Genomic DNA, 26,705 nt, shown 5'->3' with positions numbered 1-26,705 from the left:
CTAATTTATGTATGATACAAACAGGATAGAAAATGTGAGAATAACAAAGAATAAGAAATAATCGAAATGGTAAATAAATAAAACAAACAATAGTAGTCACCGTTCTATGATGCTTCTAATCGTCTGCTGCAGCGGTTAGAGGTGCCGCCTGGTAGCAACAACTTCTGCACTGCGGTCACTCGTAGATTTCATAATTTTAACGGTTCGAATGAATGAAGATGAAACATAATTGTCAGGTGTGATTGTCAGATTCATAATGATTGTCAGCATTTATATAAAAACTCATTTTTCACAATGTCAGCTATATTTGATTACAGATTATCTTCTTTGACTTTTTGTGGGTATCTACTATTGACAATAAACATAAATACCACATTTCGCTTCTCCAACTCCAGTGGTGCTGGACATGCGTGTGATACATAGTGCTGCATTTTGAACTCAAGATGTAGCGTTTTTAAACATTTCGTATCTTTTCATCATCTACGCTTACTGATTAACATTCATGCCAAATAAGTTTTTTCTTGCTTCAGCAGTTTCGAGTACCTATACTTTCGACAAAGGTTTTAACGGACGCCTTGGATTCAAAGTGGCCATAGAATTTTCAATTAAGTTTATGTTTACATTTTGACCCTTTGATATTTTGCATAGGGCTATCGTAGAAAGTCGAGACTTCTTCTATCTTATTTCATTGAAAAATAACTTTCAAATAATAAAATACTTAACTCCCGTTACCATTTGAAACTTTTGAGTTGAATCACGCTTGGGACGCTGTGAGGGAACCCTGGCGCTAACTTTTTAACCCAAAAAGTGTGCCATTGAAAATGTGTTTGTCGAGTTTTCCATATACCCAAAAGTTTCCGAACAAATGACCAGGTTCAAACTATTCTGCTAGCTAATAGCTTTTATATTACAAAGTATGTTCAAACTCACGATATCTTGACCGGTGGCCCATATAAGTCTGCGATTCGTCTAGTTATAACATATCAAATGTAAACACATTTGTCACGTTCGGATGTCAGCGGGGCCAGTTCGTCACCTTCCCTTGTACGTAACTTTAGAGTAGAAGCCATAATCCATAGTTAGGATTAAGAGTAGATACTGGTTCAAATGTTCCTTCCTCCCACGGGAAGAAAAGGTTTACAGAAAATATGTGAAATGTAAGGGTGTACCATAAAAAATACAGCTATTGAAATGCCCGTCATTTCTGTTCTGATAACTTGGTAGCAATGAACGTTACACGATTTTTTATCTCTTGTCTTTGTGGTTGTAATTATGGAGCGCTAAATAGGGTATGATCGTTATCTGTTTTCTGTATATGTAGGAATTCACAACACTTGTAATGTTTTTACTATGACAACATGCTGTTTAGCTTTCCATTCGTACCCGTCTCAAGTTTTGGCCTATAGTCTGATCTCAGTGTTGTCAATTAATAGTGTATTGTCGGTTCGTAAATGGTGAGAGGATAATGGAAGAAATATTCTTTTCAGAAAGTTTGGAGACATTATATAAAGATTCTGATGCCTTTTTGTTATCAGTATCTTTTGTTGCAAATTATGTCTTTTGACAGAATTATAGGAATATGTACTGACGGAACTCCGGCAATATTAGGTTTGCAGTTTGGGTTTATAAAACTGAGAAAGGACAAATATCCTACAATTACACTAGTCAACAAAGTTTTTGCCACATGAAAGAAGAATGCTGATCTCTAAGTAACTTTGGCCGCTGAATTCGAATCTGCAATCCGTTTTTCTCTATCACGCACAGTTTTCCCATGACAGAGGGGTTTTCGGGAAATTTCCCCCAAAATTTCTCTTTTTCTTCATTTTTGTACCTCTAGTTCGGTTACCCTTAGGCATATAAACATACAAATTATATTCTTGATTAGCTTGATTTATACTTAATAAACCCTGTAAGTTTCGTCTGAGTGGCATCATTCTTCATTGAGAAATAAATATATTTCTATAAATATATGCTATATGTATTGTCCATTTTACCATATACAATAGGTGCAGAAAAATCACATGTAACTTCCACAGGAATTACAATATAAGCAAGGTTTATACTTCATTGGATTTGTAATGAAGCATTTTATAAGAGGGAAATTCTAGAAGGATTTTTCGGGAAATTCCCTAAAAAAGTAGATTTTTGTCTCATGTCGCTGTTCATATAGTGATACAGAAACGGGAATTGTGCCAGATTAATCCTATTGAAAAACTGATCTTTAACTCCAAAAGTATACAACAAAATTCTTAGTTTCCACGCCTTTTAAACGTTATTCATGATAGTAGACAAAAAATTAATATTGACCTACAAAAACAAATATCAATAACTCACAATGAATCAAATGCACAACTGCTTTACAAAGTATGAAAATAAAACATTTGTACTTACAATTAATTCTTCCTTTTGTAGTGCCAGTCACTTTCTCTAACTAAAAACCAGCAGTAGTCGCCCATCATATGAGGATTCCATTTACCTTGATAACGTTGCTCCATATTTTGAATGTCCTGATAGAATCATTCCCCTTGTTCGTCACTCACAGCTCCTAAATTCTCGGGAAAAAATTCCAAGTGGGAATGAAGAAAGTGAATTTTCAGGGACATTCTACATCTTAACCTTTGATAGCTATCCAAAAGCTCTTGAACCAATTGACGGTAATTTTCTGCCTTATGATTTCCCAAAAATCCATACACCACTTTACTGAAAGCTCTCCAGGCGGATAGTTCATCATTATTTAACTTTGTCTCAAACATGTTGTCCTTTAATATTTTCCGAATTTGGGGCCCGACGAATATCCCCTCTTTTACTTTCGCGTCACTAAGTTTTGGAAACTGACTTCTAACCTTCTCCATTCTTGTCCATGGCCTTAAGAAAGGTTTTCATTAAGAGCCCTCACTACTTCTCGAGCATGTCAGATTTTAGTGTTCTGGGAGCGGGGAGAAGGGTATTGTAGGTGTGGCCATTCGCCTGTCAGTCGAACTCGTCCTGTAGTGTTTCCACTTTGCATTAAATATCGTTATCGGTACTTAGACATTTTCCTTAAGTTTTGTCGTTTGTTAGGAAAAGTCTACCACATTCTCATAGGTGACGTATTCACACAAAAGATACTACAAATTTCTTACTGTTTTTCTTGCAGAATTCGTACAGAACGTTAGCTTTCTTGTCGAATTATTTTTTTCGTTTAGACAATTATTTCATATCAGATATGGTAACCTTGAAATTCCGCCCAAAATAGTTCTCATCAATAAAACGTAAATTTCGGTTATAAGTTTTCTCTAAAACTTTTCACTGCTTGAAAACAATCATAGTGAACCTTCCTGATATCCCTACAGACACTGATCTCAGCATAAACGATGAATCCTATACTTCTGGGACAGTTTACTGCAATACTTCCGCGATGCTTGAATGGCAATGAAGTTGCATTGTAGTCGACTTTGAAACTACCCTGTGCTCTGCAACAGCGCTAGAGATATGAATAAGCGACATACAACAAACACACACACACTCACAACGTGTGAACACAGGTTCCTCTTAGAAACGCGCGCGCAGACTTTTGATACCTGCCGGACAGATAGTAAAATTATTCCCGCACTCCACAGTCCATTGACACGGTTTCCAGCTGTGGAGGAGACCTTTCAGTTTGTCAAAAAGATGAAGGTACTTCGTAATGAGAACTGCTGTGTTGCGTTTCCTGAAGATTGTTTTTTTAGTCTCCCATTGTAAGAAAGCATATGCCCTATGCAATTTCAGAAAACTAATATCACAATACATCACACGCAAAAAATGCTAATACAGTGGCGTCACTAAAATATTTTGTTTGGGGGGCATACTCCCCAACAACCCAAAAACTCCGTTTAGTATTTTAGAATCATCTTCAAACAAGGACACAATGAAATTCGCTTTTGGGCGAGGGGGGAGAATATAGTTGCTGCTCTACGCTTTCATATTTTTGGTATCATAGTCATGTTTATTTGTTTCACTTTTATCGTTACGGAAATGCACATCTTGTACTTCAACGATTCATTCAGATACAATCACACAATTTTGTTCTTTCTTCATTTCCTTCTTTTCTTGATAGTTATTTTTCATAAAAATACTTCATGAGAAACTTCTTTCTCAGCAATCTTATTTTATATTCGACTTCTGACCTGCCTGAAATAGTAATACAATAAGGTAAAAAATGGGCAATAATAATTAGCATATAAAATTTCTTAAAAGTTATCCATCTAAAATTTGCCGCATGAGATAGTTTATAGTTGAGACCTCATCTTGCGGAAACTAAGAAGTAAAGGAATGAGAAGTTCAGTTCACATAGTATTTCCAAGTCAGAAATACGTTAGAAACGCATAATTACATCCAGTGGCGTATTTACGATTTTGTTTCGGAAGGGGCTTTCCTAACTTTCGGGTGGGGGAGCTTTGCCTGGAAATGTGAAAATTCTGCAAGATATTTCAGTTATTTTATTATAGTAAGTAAGATTTCGGGGGGGTCTTAAGCCCGGAAGTCGCCTTAAATACGCCACTGATTACGTCATAGTTATAATAGCTATCGCTTTTCTCAGCTAAATCTAACACATCAACAAGTATCTGTAGTCGCTCGCCGAAGACTGAACTTCACATTGAGAACTCTATAGAGAACGCGTTACTGTTTGTTGAAGCAAAAATAAGGCAACCCAATATATCCTGAGTCTACTGAGGACGTATTAGTATCTTACCTTTGAAATAAATTTCTCAGTATATAAAGTATTTTCAGTGTGAGATTTGGGAGGGGGGCTTGGAAGAAATTTCCGGGCTTTAAGCCCCAAATAAGGCCTAGTGACGCCACTGTACATATAGTCGTCTTCTGAAAATCAAAACGAAATTAGGTAAGTAAATATGTATATTTTTAAATAAAGTACTTACATACTGAATTTGCATACAATAAAAAGTCTCACATCACAGAAACAGACACATTTTGCAGAGTCCATTATTTCCCTTAAATGACTATATAGAAAACAACAAGATGAAAAAAAGATACAATGCTCAAATTGGTTATATTTACATATTATTCATATACTGAATAACTTACGTTTCGATTCCGTTTCTTTTCCCACTCCCTCTCTCTTTTGCAGGTACCGTAAGACGCGGTTACTTTGCATACGATTTAAGGAATTTTAAAGAAAATCGCATGTAACTTAGAAACGTTATAATTTAGAACACTGTATTTTAAACATATGATAGCTAGATTAGTGTGGAAAACATTCGTATAAGTTCATTAGTAAACATTCAGTATGACCATAGTTACTGAAATATAAACTTTGGTGAAAAGTAACCCTATAGTTGGGGTCACTTTGCACAACATACAAAAAAGTATGTTAACATACGAATATAACGTTTCTGTGCAATGTTTTCCCTTTAGTATTTATACATTTTACTTTCTACACAAAAGTGCATACAGTTTACATATATTGATATTAGAACGAGGGTACTGGTATCGATGTTAAGTATGAATTACCAATATTTGTGAAGAAAATTATGTATTTTCTGGTACCGGCACAGGGACTACATTCTAATAGTTCAGCATATGTCCCACACAAATGTCAACTCAGGAACAGAAAAAAAATCCCCGTGAACTGAATTGCCTGGGTTATTCCTTATACCCAAGAATATCATCCCAACCGTAATTAGTGGAAGATTTACGGAGTTTGAGACTTTCAGGCTGAAGTCCACCCAAATTGCATGATTTCTTCTTCAAAAAATCTAATGCTAATCATCGAGCCGTTGACAACAGTAAACCCGGGCCGAGCAGCTATTAACATGTTTGGTCGACGCTCTATGAGTTTTAACAATTTTTGGCTCAAGCCCGAATACTTGTTCCTCCGAAACTCAAACCCAGAACCTCGTGACCGATGTCCTTGCCGCCTGAAGACTCCTCGACGACCGAGATCAACTAGTTTTAAGTATTTCAATCCAAACCGCCGACCTTTCATGGTTATACACAGTGTTATAATAATAATAATAATAATAATAATAATAATAATAATAATAATAATAATAATAATAATAATAATAATAATAATTATTATTATTATTATTATTATTATTATTATTATTATTATTAGTAGTAGTAGTAGTAGTAGTAGTAGTAGTAGTAGTAGTATAATCATCATCATCATCATTGATAATTATACTGTCTATGTAGGATATTTGAAGAGAGTACTTGGAACTACACATTGTTTAGCTCAAATTGGCTCTACTGGACTCGAAACTTGACCCAAATTCGAGTCGAGTTGGAAGAAATTTTTCGAGCCGAGTCCTCGAGTCGAGCTCAAAGATATCTGTTTCAAGTTGAGTCGAGTTTCAAACAAAACTCGCTCGTGCCCATCCCTAAGTATTACAGTCTTCATTGATAAATCAGTGGCCACCCCTAGAAACCTGGAACGGTGAAACGGATGTCAAATCAGGGAGTTTCTGGGGCAAACTTCTAATCTCCATACGTTGTTATTTATTATTATACTCATTATTACAATTTTGGCCTTTTATGATTTGAAGCTAATTGAACTTTCATTCTCATTTGTGAAAATTGTATTATATGGAATATGATTACTTATCATCATTAACAGGAGATGGGCAAATATAGTTTTTCAGAGAGAAATGGAAAGTTTCGCCAATAGGGACTGTTGTTGCCCTGATATTTCTGCTTTACTCTAGCAGAATTATAATAATTGAGAATATTACCTCTGCCTTATATAGAGTGTTTAATAAGTAATGGTCATAAATTAAACCGTAGATAGTACACGCCAAAACTAACAAAAAAGTCTTAGTAAACATGTGTCCGCAAACGCTTCGTAACGGAGATAGGGGCTGTCGAAAGTGTAAGAAAATGAAGTTTCGAGACGAATATCTCAAAAAGTATAAATCGGACAGAGGGCGGTCCAATGAATGACTATCGAAGTCAGATCTGCTCTATGCAGAAATGCATGGTTGATAACTCTGCAATGCGCGCGCAAGAGATTCCCCAAAGAAACGGAGGGATTCCCGGAAAATTATCCAAGGAAAGGGGGCTCGAGATTAACATCGAGGGCGAGTCTCTCCACCAGTAATTCAAACGGATGCAAGGCCCTGATGAAGCATTATGTGCTAAGCAGTTAATGTAACTAATATCCGCAATGGGAAAAGCATGCCATAATTCGAGTATGTGGGAGGCGAATCTGAAACATTCCGCATGTTGAACGCGTAAGTGTGTTACAACAAGCAAAAAGATGATGGACATGTGTTTGTCCATATCAACAAACAGAAATCTTCATGTTGGTAATGTGTACAGTATTAATCATAAGGTAAACAGCAAATACCCTGATGTGTAACCACAGAAGAGATACATGAGAAATTAACGTACCTCTATCATTAAAGTAAATGTTGGAAGTGTCGTCCATTCATACGAATGCATGCTCGTACCCGTCTTCGCAAAGATCCACGTACTCGTGATAACATGTCGGCATCCTGTTGAATATGTCCGCAACATTGTTCCACCCTTTCTCGAAGGTTTTCGAATGTTGCAACAGGGGTAGAATATACTCGCGATGTCACATGGCCCCAGAGAAAGAAATCTAATGGATTTAAGTCCGGGGAGCGCGGCGGCCAAGCAATAGAACCCCCACGTCCTATCCACTTTCGTCCGAATCGGGCATGTAAATGTTCTCTGACACGGTTAAAGAAATGTGCTGGTGCTCCATCATGCACATACCACAGTCGCTGACGCCTATCGAGAGGTATATCTTCAATACATGCGGAATATTTCAGATTCGCCTCCGACATACTCGAATGATGGCATGCTTTTCCCATTGCGGATATTAGTTACATTAGCTGCTTAGCACATAATGCTTCATCAGTGCCTTGCATACCGTTTGATTTACCTAAGTGTGCCACATTTGTACGTATGCATTAGTTGTCGGAATTCTTCCTGGAGCCATTTACAACGTACATCACCACACTTCGATTGCCTCTCTCATTTCCTGCTGGTTATGCAACTACACACGGCACGTAAACATTGTCTGCCATTTTGTATCTTTTCGAGCTTTCGTCCTGGTACCACGACTTATGAATTACTGGTGGAGAGACTCGCCCTCGATGTTCATTTCGAGCCCCTTTTCCTTGGATAATTTTCCGGGAATTCCTCCGTTTCTTTGGGGAATACCTTGCGTGCGCATTGCAGAGTTATCAACCATGCATTTCTGCATAGCGCAGATCTGACTTCGATAGTTATTTATTGGACCGCCCTCTGTCCGATTCATACTTTTTGAGATATTCGTCTCGAAACTTCATTTTCTTACACTTTCGACAGCCCCTATCTCCGTTACGAAGCGTTTGCGGACACATGTTTACTAAGACTTTTTTGTTAGTTTTGGCGTGTACTATCTACGGTTTAATTTATGACCATTACTTATTAAACACCCTGTATTAGCATGTTTCATAGTAAAATATATAACACAAAAAATATGCAAAATACAAGTCAATTACATACTATACAGTAACCCTGGTGGAATGAGTGGTTACGCTCGTCGCATTCTAATCAGTGCTTGGGTTCAATTCCCTGTGGGACACAAGTGGCTCGTGTCTCACGTTAAACTATAGATCACGTCCTTTGGACGTCATCATAATTCCATAGAAGACAATGACAAACCACCATGGGCTCAACTTGCCAAGAGATATTCGGGTTAAAGACCTACTTTCGGCCAGAACACTCGTCATCATATAATGTACATCGTTAGTTGTCTTCATTTTTTTAAGTTCCGTTTTCTTTCTACATCACTTCAAGTGCAAGACTTTTTTTTTTTTTTGCGCTAGTAACCTCACCTTACGATACGTACAAGTAAAGTGAGACATCCACCAAAAACAAACAAAAAAAGGAAAGAAAGAAAGGAAAATAAATAAATAGCTGCAGCCACGTGTAATGTTAGATGCGTGGTATTCGCAAAAAAAAAAAAAAGTTTTTAGTATTTGTTGTCAGGGTAACACTATTATCACTGGCATGGTACCGTAACTTATCATTTAATATTAGCAATGTCCGTTGACTAAATACTAGCCCGGTTTTTGAAATGATGTTCGGGAAGAGAAACCGAAGTCAAATAGCAGTAATAGGTGAGACAATACCAAGAATGTATCTGCAGCACACCAACAAAATGTACTCAAAATTATAGCCTATTTGTGAGGTCCTAGAAAGGATAATGACTCCAGCTTTCTGAATTTCTTGTAACCTTCTTTAGACCACCTGATTTTCTAGTCAGTAAAGTGTTTTTTCTTTGATTTTCCCTCAGTGATTTCGGTCGCTACTTCGCCACAGTACCGAGAATATTCATAAAACTAGAATGCCATTCTGATAAGAATTGTGAACAGGGACGTACGCAGGGGGTGGGTCCTGGGAGTCCGGATCCCCCGAAATTTCGACTCTTGTATAAATTTAGCCTAAGTTTAGGGGCAATTTTAGGAATTTTGATATTAAATACCCTCATTCTGAGTTTGCACCCCCCAAAATAAATTCCTACGTACGGTACGCTACTGATTGTGAATTATGCGACCACCCCCGCCTACTTTACAATTTGCTTTCAAGCTCTTTACTTCTCCTTTCGCATAGGCAAAGTATCAAAATATTTATAGTCTTTACTGATGAGTGATAAACATAACAGTGATATACTTGATAGAAGAAAGACATTTTTTATGCTGAAGACGTCCAGTTGATAAAAAAGCCATCAACATTTAGGGTATTCGGTGCACTAAATTATAAATCAAAATCTTAAACTAACAACTTATCTAAAAATTTTATTAAAAATCTACCCAAGTAATGAATGAAAAATTAAGAAGAAAATTTTGTCAATAGTTTCAAAATTTACAAATGGCATTTAACTTTGTCCGTTCCCTCCAGGCAGCTAAATTTTCGCCTCGATTTTTCTTCCTTCTTGCAGAAAGATAAAGGCCGCTCTTCTTCCTTTTCTGAGATGGCATTTTCCTAACGATTACTTTCTTCAAAGCTGCACAAACACACTGCGGAAGCAAAACAAAAACACACTATGCGTTCGCCCTGGAATTCGGAGATTACAAACCTACCAAAAGAGGAAAGGATTCCCGAACGTGACATAAGCAGCCGATTTCGAACGAAGTGAACTCGAATTTCCCGCCTCCAAGAAGTTGAATGAGGCAGACTGAAAGGAATAGTATCACTTCGCGCTGACGCAGAAAGTGGGTGGGTCTATACGTGAAGCAAACGCCGCCTGTGCTGGCTAGATTTTTTTTAACGTGCCATTTTCTTTTTTACGTAATAGTTTTACTAATATGCATTCAAAATAGATTTTGATTTCAAAAGGTACAGTCTACAAATCCCTGTTTTTACTTTTTCTTTTACGCAACAATTTGTTTCTCTGTTGAAGAGTAATTGATAGACAAGCTGTTAATTCGATATTTTATTAATACTTTCATTAATTAAAGTTATTTTACCATGCTTATTGGAGGAAAGAACTACAGACAACTGTTACATACAACTTAATCTATCTAACAAAAAAAGAGCACAACGATATCTCACATGATAAGAGAATTAGAGCTAAAATAGATTACCATGCATTTAAATGGCAATAGGGAACTTGGACAGAATGCAATAACTCCTCTTAAGCCTAATTTTTTATATAAAGGCGGCAGCAGAAATTTTTTCTGAATTAACTAAGGAAGAATACTTAACATTGTGTTACCCTTACATATATGTTTCTCTTGGGGACCGTTCTTTTTGAATGTAGTGTGATTCAGTTGCCCTACTGTCCCACAAGCAAAGAAAACAACAGTATTTTGTAAATCCTCCCTGACGCCCCCGTAATATAGCAATGACCTTTCAATCACCACAAATTTGCCAACAGTACTTGTTATAATGTATCACAGCTAAGAACACAGACAAACTTTCATAAGTTTCTTTCATCTCTACGGAATATGCCATTGGAATTGATGGTTTAGTGTTCCCATTATGTAGCAAAACAGCCTTAAGGCTTGTTTTAGAGGAGTCGATAAACAACCTCTATTCTTCAGGGTTGTGTAGGAAACCTAGTGCATCCATTAAACCATCTATATTTGTACATGCACAGAGGAAATTTTGCATTATATAGTAACCTGAAAATTGTTCATGTCGGTTTCTGAAAATTGAAATTCTGTTGGTAGGAGCCAGTAAATTCCATTCTTGAAGTCTCGATCCGAGCAACTCAGCTTGTTGCGTACTCAGATTTAGATCCCTCAGTAAGTCATTCAGTCTGGACTGGTTAACAAGAAGAGGTGTGTTTTTGGTTGGGCTATAGTTTGGATCAAAGGAAGTTGATGGTTCGGGCAACTCATCTACTTGCTCTTCTGCTGGAGAAGATTCTTCTGACTGTGCGTATGGATCAGGGATTGGGAGTTCAGGTCCATGTGGTATGGGTTTTAGAGCGGATGGAACATTTGGGTACTCAATATTAATTAGATTTTGTTCGTTTAGAATGACCCCAAATTTTTGTTACACAGAAATAACAGTTTTCAGCATGACTGGTTGGTTCTCGCCAGACCATTGGCACCGCAAAAGACATAGCTTGAGTTTTATTGCCACTTTTCCACTTAATAAGAGTAGAATACCATGTTACACAGCACACATAGAAAGCCCACACTTTGTCTTGATCACCCATATGACACCTAAAATAGCTATAATAAGCTTGTTTTAACGTTTCTGTTAATGCACGGTGCTGACTTTTCACAGTATATTTTCCACACACATAACAGAAAGTGTTCGGTGAGTTTATACAGGCACGCCGCGATCTCTTCATAGCGGAGAAAGAAAATAAACACGCACACGCACTTACGACCACTTGTCACAGGTAAATCCAAATTAAAACTAAACCTACAATATGCATGCAGTTATACAACATTTCCTTATCTATTTGCCATGGACCTGACAATTTATCAGTAGAGTCCGATTTTGCGCAGCTTTATTGCATCAGCTAAACACGTGTTGTTGTACAGCTGCATCAATGCAATCACATGCCAGGTGGTAGAAAACCACAGACCTCTTACTCCATGTCGTATACTCTCATTTTTCGTATTTGTGGCTGTATGGGTAAATGAAATTGTGTTTTTTTCTTTCGGTGCAAAGAACGCAACATCACGTCTTAAAATAAGTAGTACAAACAACATACATGCAGCTATATTTATTTCTCTAGAAATAATAACGCGATTGTTCTGAAACTTGCGAGGTTTCTTAAGTATAAATCAAAGTTTTATATGGTGTCATTTTTGTATTTATATTTCAACGGCCAGTGGTACGAAAATTTGGAAAAAAGGGAATTTTATTTTGAGGGAATTTCTCAGCCCCCTCCCCTTGTCACGCAAAAAACTGTGGGTGATGGAGAAAAACGGATTGCATTTTCGAATTCAGTGACCAAAGTTCCTTTAGGATCAGATGTTTTCTTTCATGTGGGAAGAACCTTGTTTACTAGTGAGCTATTGATTTTTTGAATTGATATAAATCTATATTCTGGCACAATTCCCGCTTCTTTATCACTATATGAACAGTGACATGAGACAAAAAATCTACTTTTTTAGGGAATTTCCCGAAAAATCCTTCTAGAATTTCCCTCTTATAAAAATGGCGGACATGGTGTATACATCATTGTAAAGTATGTTTCATTGTAAATCCAATGAAGTATAAACCTTGCTTATATTGTAATTCCTGTGGAAGTTACATGTGATTTTTCTGCACCTATTGTATATGGTAAAATGGACAGTACACATAACATATATTTATAGTAATATATATTTATTTCTCAATGAAGAATGATGCGACTCAGATGAAACTTAGGGTTTACTAAGTATAAATCAAGCTAACCTAGAATATAATTTGTATGTTTATATGCCTAAGGGTAACCGAGCTAGAGGTACAAAAATGAAGAAAAAGGGAAAGTTTGGGAGAAATTTCCCGAAAATCCCTCTGTCATGGGAAAACTGTGCGTGATAGAGAAAAACGGATTGCAGATTCGAATTCAGCGGCCAAAGTTTCTTTAAGATCAGGTGTTTTCTCTCATGTGGTAGAAACAAAGTTAAAATTTGTTGACTAGTGTTATTTGTCCGCACTGCTTAATTCACAAGCAAGCCTCAACTTGCAAAAGCTTTACTAGAAAACCTGAAGTAGACATGATTATTGGCTATTAAAGTTGTTAATTTTTTAAAGTCAGGTGCTCTGAATATTGGTCTCTTTGAGGCTTTTGTGAATATCTCGTGATGATTATAAAAGTTCACTGTTTACCCAAGAATACCAAAGGAAACCAGAAAACTTCTTTTCCAGTTCTTGATAGCTTATCTCTGTGAACAGGATTTTCAACGTGGACCACAATAAAATCAAAGTCTCACAACCGTTTGAAAGAGGAAAGTAATATTAGGTGTGCTTTGCCGACTTACCACCAAATATGTATCGAGAAAGTTGTGGATAAAAAAACAATGTCAACCATCATACTGAGGTTTACCTTTACCCTTGCTTGCTAAGTTTTTGAAGAACAACTTATAAACTGAAATAGCATTTTGTACTCATTTTTGATGATTTTGTAAAAAAATTAATTTGCACAATTATTTAGTTTTTAATAAAGTAGAAATCTTGAAAAGAAATAGGAATGACAAAATGTCAGTTTAGAGTTTTGAAATTTGCTAAAGCTAAAGTGTAAATGCTGATTACAAGTTGTGTTTTATTCAGAATTTTACATTTCATTTCTGTCATAATTTGTGCCCCTTTGCTCGTTCTCCAGGGATTAAGAAGGACCATGAAAGTGGCGCAACCAGAATTTTATTGCGGGAGGGGCCAACACTAGCCAGTAGGGTAGTCTGTAAACGACGTACAGATACGGATAAAATTGAAAGTTTGAATTCTCCCCATTACAAGAAATTTAGTTATCACTATTATTAACATGTTAAAAAACCTTAAAATACAAATTCAAATTCACAAATTTCCTGTTATTAACGGTTACAATTTTTAAAACTGGCACTCTGTCTATTATTTTGCACATCTTTATTTTCGCATGTGATTACCACTTTTTACTAAAATTTATTAATCTAAGAAATTAATTAGGGGGTTTCCCTGAGTTTCTTCTTTTGTGATAGTGCTCTGACTTAATTCAATATTTATTTACAGATTGCTCTATTTTAGACTCATTGATACGCTACAAACTTTGCAATACTACTGAATAAAAAGTGCAAAATATAGACTTTACAACTTATAACGACAGTCGTTTAAAAGTAGTCGTGAACTAATCGAAATTTTCAAACCCTGTGATATAGGTGCAGGTGCTTTCATACACTTTGCAAGCTGTTTATGAAAATACGGTTAAATGCTACAATATTATGAACAACATATAGTCTAGATTAACAAATTCATACATAGTACATTCGTGTTAATCAATGAAATATGCCCTATTAAATGATCACTGAAATCATAACTAACAAACTAACTAACCCTATGGTTTATGATACCCAAAGATACAATTCCGGGTTCACAAAAGCCCTATCTTTAGCCAAGTAGATCCAGTTTCTACTTTGTATTTCTATTGCTGTGAGATCCTTCTCCCATTCTTCCTAAGTCCCATCTGCGCCTAAGTCTTTCTAATGGCCGTTTTCCGATTGGTCTTCTAATTAAGACTTCGAAAGCGTTCTTACCTTCTTTCGTTCTGGCTTCATGACCTGCCCACCTGAGCCTCCTAGATTTGATGACCCTAACAATGTTCTTTGAACCGTTTAAATTATGTTTGTAGTTCCTCATTATGAAGTTTCGCCATTCTCCATTCCCCGTTAACGTTAATCTTGGGTCGGAGTACTCTTGACAGGATCTTGTTCTCAAATACTTTCAGTCTACGTTCTTTCTCTTAGTAAGTGATCATGTGTCGCAACCACACAGAACAACAGGCGTGATTACCATTTTATAATTTTAAGCATCAAATTCCTTGACAGAATTCGCAATGACAAGAGATTTTGAACTGAATAATAACACGAATTTCCTCTTTTAGTTGACATTTAATTTCTTTATGAATATGGTTTTCGTCTGTTAATATTGATCCTAGATATTTGAAAGTAACACTTTATCAAAAGTATTACTTAATACTTTAACACATCCATAATTTGCAGTATTACAATCCAGACATACTTTCATGTATTTAGTTTTATCTGCATTTACTTCTGAACTCATGTCCCAGCAAGCGTTTAATAAGGCCTCTACATTTCTTTCTATTCTTCTCCAGTTATCCCCTAATAAACTTACATCATTACTAAAGTTATTCAGTACAATATTCTACAATTAATTCACAATTTGAGAAGTTTCCCATATGTACAGTTAGGTATTAAATCTCCTTGGCTTCTTTGCAAGTTTACTTATTAGGAAAGGACAGCAGTAAACTATCATAAGACGATATATCGCAAGCGATGTCTCGCCTCAATTCAGAGTACTCTTTACGTGTGTGAGAGTTTACATATTTTTAAAGATACTGGGCAAATGACAAGCAATAATGTTTTTTTTTTTAATTTCAACTAATTTGTCTGAAGTGGTTTTGTATAAGTTAGAGTAGGATTGACAGATAGAATCATTGCAAGAATCTAACCGTTTTTTCGTATATGTAGCCGTTTTTGGATCTATAATGATAAAGTTTGAAACTAGAAATGAGGGATTTGTACCACGCTTGTTTTGAGTGCAGAATTGACGGAGGAGATGTAACTTATTCTCTGTATGTCGAACGTATATCCCCCTCCCCTTACCCTAAATTGCACCATCAAAGCAAAATGATGAAAACTATCCTATTCCCAAACCTAATGTATGTGACAAATTTGACCAAGATCGCTTGCATGGTTGAAGAGTTACTAAGTTTTGTTTTTTGATATACTCCCCCTCTCTCACACTTTTACATTGTACCGTCAAAGTGAAACGACAAAAAACATCTCAGGTCTGAACATCACCTATGATGAAGCTTTGATCGAGATCGGTCGGGAGGTTCAAGAGTTATAAAGTCATAATCATAGTCACTGATATTTTTATTTATATAGTTTAATACTTAATTGATAACCTGATTATAAAGCATAACATAATTATGCTGAAAAATCTACAAAAGGTAGTTTACTCTTGAGTAAGGTTTTATAGACTTTCTCAAAATCGACTCAGGAGATTATGCCGATGTTTTATAAACAAATACAACCTGTAGAAAATAAGCATCATTTGATAAAATTGAGATATTGGCCATATTCGAAACTTACATTGGGTTTATTTAAATTATTTCTTCTTATAAGGCCATATACATGAGGTGTTGGTGGTGTAACTCTTTTTTTTTAAATCAGATTAAGTCATTTCCGTAAACTTGAAACTATAACCTGTTGGATGGCAAAGTTGTGTATCTCAGAGTTAAAAGACCAGGCCATAGACCAAACGATGGCAGCAAAAGAACCAATTTTATCCGCTTTTCTATATCGATTCTAATAAAAATCCCATCTCACAATGTCTCAAAACTGGGTTACTCCACTTGGCCATCCAACGCCTCATATTATGAATCTCAATGTACCTTTCAGGATGAGCAAGTGTATTTTCTTCTGTTTTCATGTTTCTTTCTGTCACCAGATGGTTTTACTAACGCAGTAATTGCTAATGTGTTACAAGTCGTTCGGCGCGTTTCTTTTTCTTCCTAAGATCTTTTGTATGATTCTTGTAGGTGAGGGATCGGTGAAGGGGAAAAGGGCCTTCCTGATTTATATTTTCTTTATTGCTGAGTGCTTAGTTATTACATTTATGAAGGACCTATGTGAGGTGTGGTTGACTTATCGAAAACAAAGGCGAGTTATTGTTCTTCATATTTCTCACATGGAAATTGCCAAGAGAGAATTTGTACACCGAGGTCAGTGTCTAGAATCATTAAGAAACAATAAATGTATGAAGCAAGTTGATTACGAAATGGCTGTAGGAGAAGAAAAGAAGACATTGATAAGAACCGATACGAAGAACCGATAAGAACCGATACGAGAGATACCTTAACTCTCAAGAATAGGGTGCTAAATTCACATTAATTGACTGTAAATGCATAGAATGAGTTAAGTATTATCTTACGCCATGCGATGGTCAAGATTCAAATCTCTTGGATTTAAAAAGAAAATCCCTCAGAAGAAATCCGACTGACAAAGAGACATAAGACAGTGGGATGAATTTGTGCAATTACGTATATAGTGCGTGGAAAGAGATTGTTATTTTACATCTTTCTTTTTCGAATGAAAAAAGATGTTGTTGTCGGAAATGCTGCAGATGTGAAACTGGATGAGAACGGATAAGGAATCGCGCAATGAGTGTGTTAGGTCGCAGGTTGTTGGCAGAATTGAAATCTACAATAGTTAAGTGAATACAGAAGAATACATCGATACATTCAATATAAAACTAATTACTACCTCTAAGGAACTAATTTGGACTATTTCTTTATTTAAGATGATAATGCGTCGTAGCATGAGTCTCGTTAAGTTAATAACTGGTTCGCAAAAATGAATATTTCGAAAGTGATGGCTTCTTAACTCACCAGCCCTCAATCCTATAGAGAACATGTGGCATATATTAAACAGGAAAGTCTGAGACATATATTAAAGAGAAGATTATACATTTAAGAACTTTCGACAATAGAACACAGTTGATACGCGATTTGTAATAGTAATAGTAAAATATTGTCCCTAGTTAACTGGAAAATATCAAACGGAAAGTAAAACATTGGTACATGTCGTTATAATGACGTAGAAATATATATTACATTTATATTATTTCACTGTAAATATATTGTATATATATTGTATATATATTGTATTTCATTAATAACTCTAGTATTTGGAGTGAGATGTTTCTCATTAAAGGATCTATAACAAGTGGTTTACTTTTGGAGGTGCGTTCTCTTCATCCCTAAAACGGCTTAAAATTTCGTTCCATCACAAATAAATATTTATTAATAACTGCAGTATAACATGATTTAGTTTACGGAATTTAAATGAGAATGATTAGTGCAGTGCTTCATAGCTTTCATTTTTATTCTTTTAATATAGTTCTGTGCGAGAGTTCAAAAATAGAAACAAATTTGGACGTCTCATTTCCATTGTTTGGACATGTTTTATCCAATCAATGAGAGAATATTTCTCAATAACAGCGGTTCATGGTTTGAGACATATCAAGGAAGCTCCTAACTGGATTTTTAGGTAGATACTAGTCCAATTTAATTAAATTGTCACTTGTAATCATGTTTAAATGTTAGAGCTTACTTTCTGTCATAGCACTGAGTGAGAAACATAATTGCTTAGTTGGACTATATACAAAAAATTGAACCAAAGTACTGATAAAATCACTTTTTGTAAAGCATTTTCAGGTACTTCAAAAACTGAAGAAACTAAATACATTATATATGCAATTGTATATTTCTTCATTTACTCAATAAATGCATAAAATTTGAATGTAATAATAATAATAATAATAAAATGGAAGGAGCCAAAGAAGATAGAAAATACAGGTAGAGCAATATAATTTATTAAAAGCAACAATGGAAGTTAGTGCCTTCATTCGTCAGATCATAATTATCATAGTTAGTGTTGAGCTTTCAGAGGGATCGTAGTTTCACCATCACTGGTCTATGCGTCCCATTGAGTTATTTAAATTTTGGATCGAATATCACATTGGGCTTATCTGTGTGGTTGGATGTGTTTGTATTTGGTCCAGAATGTCTTAAAATTAGATCAGCATCTAAATTTATAGGTGGACATATGTCTAAATTTGGAGTGTAATTTGACTTGACCAAAAGTTCCTATAGTTAAAGATCAAAGGTCACAATATCTTAATGCCTAATTTGTATGAGGATGTCGTAAGTCTTGCAATGTCCTGCTACACAACACATTTGTATATAATCAAGGCAGGTTATCATTCAAAGTAAAGCCCTCGTGTTGGACTTTCTATATCCACCTTCCTGCCAGTTCCTTGAATCCACGTAAAATTGTGTCTTCTCTTTAGAAGCAAAAAGTCAGTCACTGCTGTTTCCACCTTCTGCTGGTTAGTGATCCATTATGATTTCAGAAAGTGGCATAAGAACTAAAACAGGTAGTAATCTGAAGGGTAAAGGTCAGAACCATATGCTGGGTGCAGCAACAGTTGGATACCATCAAGTTCTGGCATTTTTGTTCCGATTTTCTAGCCGAGTGTGGTTTTGCGTTATTCTCAACAATGCACACTTTTGGTTCATCAATACAGGATATCTTTTGCATAGTGCAGGATATAACCACTCCAATTTTTCGGAATAAAGATCGGCATTGATGGTACGATCGTTATGAAATACTTCGAAACGAATTTCTCCTCATAGTTTCATCACAGGCAAAGCTTGACTTTATGTTGAAAACAGACCTGAATTTGACGACTGGTTCTGGAAGTTAGCCGTTGTTAAGGCATTGTTTTTGCACATTCGAATTTAAAATGAACAACCACTTTTCATCAGATGCGACAATTCATTTTAGGAAATGCACAACACCCTCTCTCCTCAGGGTCTGAGCTGGGGTCAACTCGTGTGGCACAATGCGGTTGCTCTTGATAACCTTCCTGAGTTCGAGAAGATGACCCACTACAGTGAACTGGGAGATGTCGAGCTTTTTGACTATTGTCTCATGTTACCGGATGGATTTTCTTTAATGTCGTGTTGTATGACCTCAGAATTTGTTATTCTGAAGTAACCAAACTTTAGCTGACCTTCAACAGTTTTACAACTTGCGCGAAGTTACTTTATTAGGTGGCTGCTTCTGTGTTATGCCATAGTTCAAAATCATAGAGTAGCAGTTCAAGTATTAGACACTTTTGAACACTCATCGGCAGTGTCACTAAAAATGACTAAAGACGCTGACAGAGTGATAGTCTTAATTGTAAATAGTCCGATTGCCACTCTACCTCATGGGTTACTTTGACCTTCTACTTCCGGTAGATCACGGTGTATACACGCGACTGCTGTTTGGGTTGTGGAAATATTGCAAGAGTTATGACTCACCCTTGTAGAGTATTATTTTTCTCAAGATATCTAACTTTTAACACAGAAATTAAAAAAAGTGCAAGAGTATACAAGGCTTGACCTCTGAGAATAAGGTTTCACATTACATTCAACAGGATCTAAGGTGGGCGTATATTCAATAGAGTTTGTTTCAGACTGGACCATGTTAGAAATTTTCGTAATAGAAAGGTTAGTACATGAAATTTCAAAATTTACTTTAAAATTTACAATTAAGATTTTTCGTTTCTTCTTGTGAGGATTTAATGTCAAATTCGTTTTATTAGGTTTCAATACAAAATACAGTTGGCAAGAAACCTTAACTTGTAATATTTTTAAAATTTGATAAATGCAGTTTCATTATAAAATTAATTCTTAACCTGAATTTTTGTTGTACTTGCATTGATAATTAAAATGAAAGCCGCAAAAATAGCAACTAAAATTTTTGGAATTATGATCTAAGATGTAATTGCCATCAGTTACTCTGAGTTATAAAACATGGAAGTTTTATGCTTTAGAATTCCTTTCATTACAATTTCTGTTTGTAAAATTCATTGACTTTTGTTCTGTTGAGATGGATTGATAATTTCAAGAGTAGTCGGAAAATCACATTTAAATAGCTGTGTGGTGAGAACCTAACCAATTATGATAATAGCACATATTTTATCACAGAAAACAATGAAGAATCGAAAGAAATTAAATGTCCATTTGTTAAGATTTTATGAGAATCTCAAACTTGAACCTCTGAAGACTCTAGGCAAGTACTGAGATTTCAGTACATGATATGGCTTAAAAGCCAAAGGAACAAGAAAAAGCTATCCGATAGCATTATTTATATGTGTTGAAACAACCAAATTCTGTACGAACTACAAGGAGTACAACGCAATGCTCAAAACTAAAAGTTAACTGTTTTCTTTCGTAAATGAATGCTTGATGTACGAGAAGAACAAAAGAACAAAAATTTTTGGTACGCATTATTACTCTTTCAATATAAAACTTTGAGACATGCGTCAAAGGATAAACACAAAATTAGGACATCACATTCAAATTTGAAAAGTCAATGTAAAATTTGGCAACTACAATTTTTGGAACACAAATTGACAAAAAATGTTAAAATTTCCATTAAACAAAGTTTAGATCGAACAATAAGGTAGAAAAGTGTGATGAGGTGTATCTAAAGCGACAGCTTCAATTTATTGTATCTGAAACCTAATTTTTAAAAGACCATAAGTAAAGTAATACCCTAATAATTAAGCACCGATTATCTTGTCATCTTTGAAACTAAGCATTCTGGGAAATAGTCACACTCAAAACACATTTAGTTTCACCTATAAATTTAGGTCTTAAACAGAAACTTAAAAGAACCCTGAGCTAAATGGAGTTACGCAAATAAATGACACCAAAATGTGTTTTAGGCACAGACCAAACTTTAGAAAACATTTGGTGCCATAGAATCATCCAAAAAGTGTAACATAGTCTTTTACCCACATTTTAAGTTACGATGAGCAGCCCAGAATATAAAAAGGTCAACTGCGGAGGTCCATGCGATATATTTTAAAGCTAGAAGTAAAATTATCAATTAAAGGTCCATCTTAAAAGTAAGCATCGAAAAGAGAACACGCAGGGTCAGTATTATAATCCTTTAACCGGTAAAACTACTGCCAAATATAAGGTACCCTCTATGGCAGAGTGAGCAGTGGCCAACGCATAATTATCAAAATAAAATGGTCCACATCTGAATTTTGAAGCTATTTATAAAGTACAACATATTAAACGGGACAAAATCGAGTACTTGTTCTTTGGGCGATATACTCATCGAAGTAAATGATTAATTATGTTAAAATTGATGAGAATGAATCATGTTCCCATCGATCAAGATCTATTTTGAGTTGGAAGAGGAGGGATGAAGAGAGTAAAACGGAATAAAGTTTCCTAATTTCCAGGTAGAAAAGATATTACATGTATGTTGCTAAGACATGTATTAAGGAAGCAAGCTACTATTACTCCATTACATCTCCATATCAATGTCCATTTATAATTCTATTTATCTCGGATAATGAGAGGATAAAATAAATACGAAAGGATCTGCATAAACTTGGGAAGAAAACTTGACCAGAACTAAAGACAAAATTAAAGGATAACTTCTGTCTTCTTCAGATTAAATTTAGATTCAGTTGATTAAAACTACACTGTCTTATGCATGCAGTGCCATTACTTTGTCGGCTAACGAAGTTTATACGAAATATTTGTTTAAAAAACGTAGTTATCACTAGACTGACTGCTACTACTTCACATCTTGTGACTCCCACATAGTTTCGTCAAAGAGAAGTAAATAGGTGTAACTTAAGCACGGATGGTGGAACAATATAGAAAATAAAAATATTCATTAGAAATTAGAAAACAACAAAATTTTGTATGTTATCCATACAGCTAGCTATCAATCAAAAGGAACAACGTCATTGATATGTATGGATGAAGCCGCTAAAGTGAATACTACAGCTATTAATATTTCTTAAATAAAAAGTAAGAAATTATTAATACATAATTATTCTATTGGTATACTACTTATTTGCTTGTGCTCTCTTTTGGGGAAGAAAGACGATTAAAATTCATTGATTCGCTTGATCAGCATATGGTGCTGTCTAATTTCAGCTAGGTTAATACTATTGTCATAGCGCTTTGAAGAGAAAGTGTGGATTCTCCCGCTCTAGTCCATATAAACTGTCAACCCTCTGTTGTCCCCAAGACTAGGGTGGCGCTGCGATCGTTTTCAGATTTCACCAGAGCGTAGTTTCCTCCCTGACATGAATGACTTTGCCGATGATTTGAACACTAACATCCCTTCCTCTGGGCTTTTTAAAAATTGTTCACACCATAAAACTCTGCAGAACATGTATTTAATATCAACAACACAAAGAACACTTTCGCATCTGAAAGAACACTTGAATATCTTCGTGTCACCATTCAAAGTACATTGGTAATAGCCGAATATTTGTGGAATAATAGTTTTCCTACATATTAACATCAACATTTAATCAGGATCTATTGGAATGACATTTCGGAATTATAAGATCATTGTCATGTGATTGTTACCCTTCTACCATGTAAAAAAAAAAAAAAAACGTGCTTTCATCAAGTTCAATATGCGAACCTCAAATAATATTTCTCTCACGACTTTGGTTAATCAAATGAGAAAATTGGCAAAAATCACTGAAGAAAAATAAATAACTAAAGAAAAAGGCGTTACAAAATATCATTTTCAAGTTGATTTTAGTTGAAAAGAGTACAGATGCATGTGACGGGATAAATAATTCTCCACCACTTCCAAAATGAATTACTGCAAAAGAAGGTCTCGTTTATCATTTGTCAGGTTACATACTAAAGAGTCAAACTTCACTAAATATACATGCTGTAAGCAAATTACGAAGAATATCTTCAATAGAAAATAACGGCGCTGTCTTCACTAAATTAAAAGACTGGAAATTCATTTCTAATGTACTCAACTCAAGAAGTGTTTAGCGTGTTATTACAGGCCGCTAACATTGCATCTAATAAAAGCATGTAAAGTGACATATTTTTATGATACTTTGGACAGTTTGTATGAAATCAAAGTTGAGGTCATAGTGCTCGGATGTAGGACGGAACATTCGTTCCATGGAACTAATTTCCAAATCGATTTTACATTATATCAAATGCCGTCTCTCTTTTCGCTCAAAGGAAATTCGGAAGGAGTTAGCGTCGTCAAAAATGGCAAAATCATCACTCAAGTTTTTAAAAATTGCTAGTGTCTAATTACTGACTCAGGGCTCAACGAACAAATCTTGCAGTATAGTTATAGGTAGGCCTATATTTCCTACTTATAGTAAAATATTATCTATGTTATCAATTTATTTTTATAATGAAACTTGCATAAAGCACGGAAAACATTGGGTCCGACTTTTTCGTCCCTTTTGGATAGATTTCCGTTTTATACAAATTTGGTGAGCAATATAAAGACACACCGGGACTTTGAGAAGTTTCCGTTAATGACAGATTTCCACTTTATTGAAGTTCCAGTTTATACAAGTTTCATTATATTTTAAAATGTAACTTAGGTTTTGTCTCAATGCCATGTATAAAATATACAAAGACTTTATTAATAGGTGGAAAAATATTATATCAAATTTGAGAGTTTGGAAATTTGTGGGTGCAGAAGTTCTTTTTCAGTTATTTTATAAATTTTATGTCTATCTACAAATTACTGTTACACATGTATTAAGTATACAATTTAATACTGAAATCAATTAAGTACACGATACGTATCTGTAGGTGAATTAACGAACTGTTAAAAAAAGAAGAAAAATATCTGAGATTTACATTTATTTCTGTAGCGTTTCATACGGAATGGGATCGTAAAACAACGACAGCACCTCTCTGTGGTAAACCACTCCAACTAACTGAGTGTTTACACTTTCTCTTCAAAGCGCTATGATATTGTGTAAAAATGACTCAAGCAAACTTCAAATTAATATCATTATACAATATTAAAATGAAAGTTAAACATTAGACTAGACAATTCCAGTCACAATTTAAATAAAATGATAGTTCTGTCTTGATAAACCCGGAATATATATTAATTAAATATTAATGTATATTGTTATTCATTTTTTATGTCATTATAGGCTTTTTTGGATTGTCATTTGGATTTGCTTGCTGGTATTCGCCGTATTAATATCCGAATCTCTTCTCAATAAATATTTTTATAGTTCTATAATCTATGATGTAGAAGTTGATTACAACAGCTGGAATTCAACTCTACCTGCAGTAGCGTACTGTTTTCTCGAAGTTGAGGAGGTGAATTTCGCCTCAATACAAAGGTTTGTATTTCGAAACTTTAACATTTGAATCGATGTTTGCAGAAAAGAACAGAATTCATATTGTATAACTTTGAGGAACCAGAGAAGAACTATTTTAATCTCTTCAATGGCCCTCTTTTTGAATTCGACATATAATCCAACATTGTGTTTACTATGTTGCGAAACTCAAACTCCGGTTTTTCATATAGAGAAAGTAGCGTATATCGTTAGAGAATCGGGAAATGTTGAAAAAGTAATTTAATTTAAATTGGATAGAATTGTGTTCTACATTCACTGATTCATTTATTTTTATCCTTATTGAATTCCGTCTTCAGTATTTCAACACAATGGAAAGAAAATTCCAAAATTCTAATTTAAACAACCACCATTGAGAGTTATTAGTTACAATTATAATATCATATTAGAAAGTAATGACGAAAATAATGGAATGATACTTTCAATTATTTTCACTTAATTTCATATATAAATTTCAACATGTATAACTTAATCCTGCTTTTCCCGTTTACATACACATACACTATGTGATCAAAAGTATCCAGACACCCCCAAAGCATACATTTTTCACATTAGGTACATTGGGCTGCCACCTACTGCCAGGTAGTCATTATCAGGGACTTCAGTAGTCATTGGATATCGTGAGAAAGCAGAATGGGGCGCTCCTCGGAATTCACGGACTTCGAACGTGGTCAGGTGATTGGGTGTCAGAAGCCTTACGTGAGATTTCCACACTCCTAAACATCCCTAGGTCCACTGTTTCTGATGTGATAGTGAAGTGGAAACGTGAAGGGACACATACAGCACAAAAGCGTACAGGCCGGCCTCGTCTGTTGGGTAACAGAGACCACCGACAGTTGAAGAGGGTCGTAAAGTGTAATAGGCAGACATCTATCCAGACTATCACTCAGGAATTCCAAACTGCATCAGGATCCAATCCAAGTACTATGACAGTTAGGCGTGAGGTGAGAAAACTTGGATTTCATGGTCGAGCGGCTGCTCATAAGCCACACATAACGCAGGAAAATGCTAAACGACGCCTCGCTTGGTGTAAGGAGCGTAAATATTGGACGATTGAACAGTGGAAAAACGTTGTGCGGAGTGACGAATCACGGTACACAATGTGACGATCCGATGGCAGCCGGTGAACGTCCGGTGAACGTCATCTGTCAGCGTGTGTAGTGCCAACAATAAAATACGCAGGTGGTTGTTCTGGTATGGTCGTGTTTTTCTTGGAGGGGGCTTGCACCCCTTGTTCTTTTGCGTGGCACTCTCACAGCGCAGGTCTACATTGATGTTTTAAGCACCTTCTTGTTTCCCACTGTTGAAGTGCAATTCGGGGATGGCGATTACATCTTTCAACACGATTGAGCACCTGTTCATATGCACGGCCTGTGGCGGAGTGGTTACACGAAAATAACATCCCTGTAATGGACTGGCCTGCATAGAGTCCTGACTTATATCCTATAGAACACCTTTGGGATGTTTTGGAACGCCGACTTCGTGCCAGGCCTCACCTACCTACATCGATACCTCTCCTCACTTCAGCACTCCGTGAAGAATGGGCTGCTATTCCCCAAGAAACTTTCCAGCACCAGATTGAAAGTATGCCTGCAAGAGTGGAAGCTGTCATCAAGGCTAAAGGTGGGCCAACACCATATTGAATTCCAGCAGTACCGATGGAGAGAGCCACGAACTTGTAAGTTATTTTCAGCCAGGTTTCCGGATAGTTTTGATCACAGTGTAAATATACTGTTCGAGTCAATATGACATATAAAATTTTATTAGAAGAGGACCTAGTTTTTAAACAATTAGTAGATTAT

The sequence above is a fragment of the Thermobia domestica genome, chromosome 4, assembly GCF_964235325.1.
Source record: "Thermobia domestica chromosome 4, izTheDome1.hap1.1, whole genome shotgun sequence".
Taxonomy (NCBI): Eukaryota; Metazoa; Arthropoda; class Insecta; order Zygentoma; family Lepismatidae; genus Thermobia; species Thermobia domestica.
Note: the sequence above shows the minus strand (reverse complement) of the source record.